A 906-nucleotide genomic window follows, 5' to 3' on the forward strand; every position below is an offset into this window, starting at 1 on the left:
CTCGGCTGTGCCGTGCCGGGCACAGCGGCACCCACGGCCTCTGACACCTTGTGCCGCACATCTCCCTCCTGCCGCACGTGACGGGCGGCTCTCCACACTGTCATACACTCCCTACAGGATGGGAATGCCGGCTCCACATTTACTGACCTAGGCTTCTCCACAAGGGGAAGTAATGATTTTATAAACAGCTGTGTCGCACCCGCCATAAAAAAACCACAAACAAATAAAACAAGCCCCAAAAATCGCTTTCAGGTCACAGAACTGTAGTTATGAAAGGCATCTATTGGTACAGTGGATATGCTGAAGTCATTCTACTCATTAGACAATTAAGCTATTAAAGTTATTAACTGAACTTCAAAGAGAATGGACTCCTGCCTCGGGTCTGTGCCAGTCCCACTGCACTGTGGAAATGATTCCTTTGGCATTGCTGCCTGACAAGAGGATAACCTCGGGTTATAACTGGGCACAGTCTTCAGCTGCGTAATTTGTGCCACTGGTATAAAAGGAGAAGATTAAATAAGGCCAAGACCAAAACAAGGTGAGTAGCAGGCATTTTGAGAAAGGGAACTTCCTGGCTGTACAGATTGACAAGGAAGACAGAAGGGACCCTCTTTCTTACCATAAGAAGGGGTGGATGGACCTCGGAGTGGCACCAAGGACCAGCACCAGGTGCTCCGAACAGGGAGAAAGGTATTCCAGGGCTCCTTGTGTTTTACATTGCAGCAAGGCAAGCTAAATTATTTTTATGCATCCAAAATACAAAATGTATAGATTACAAATCATCATATTAACAAAGCGCATCGAATCGCCTCAGTCCCAGCGGCACACGGCCTCAGCACTGCCCGGCAAGCACCGAGGCGCGTGGGCTGCGGTACGCGGGTGGCCTGGCTGCAGAGGGGACTGCCG

At 49.9% G+C, this 906-nt stretch overlaps 1 protein-coding gene across 3 annotated transcripts in view; it reads right to left on the minus strand.

The window, feature by feature from the left end:
• Positions 1-893, minus strand: part of MCOLN3 (mucolipin 3) — a 14763-nt gene extending 13870 nt beyond the window's left edge. For all 3 annotated transcript variants that reach the window (XR_004081832.1, XM_031057890.1, XM_005422049.2), the window contains exon 1: positions 620-893. The gene's annotated coding sequence lies outside the window, so the exon portion shown is untranslated. The remainder of the gene's footprint in view (positions 1-619) is intronic.
• Positions 894-906: the final 13 nt, after the last annotated feature.

Source organism: Geospiza fortis, unplaced genomic scaffold (genome assembly GCF_000277835.1).
Source record: "Geospiza fortis unplaced genomic scaffold, GeoFor_1.0 scaffold403, whole genome shotgun sequence".
Lineage (NCBI taxonomy): Eukaryota > Metazoa > Chordata > Aves > Passeriformes > Thraupidae > Geospiza > Geospiza fortis.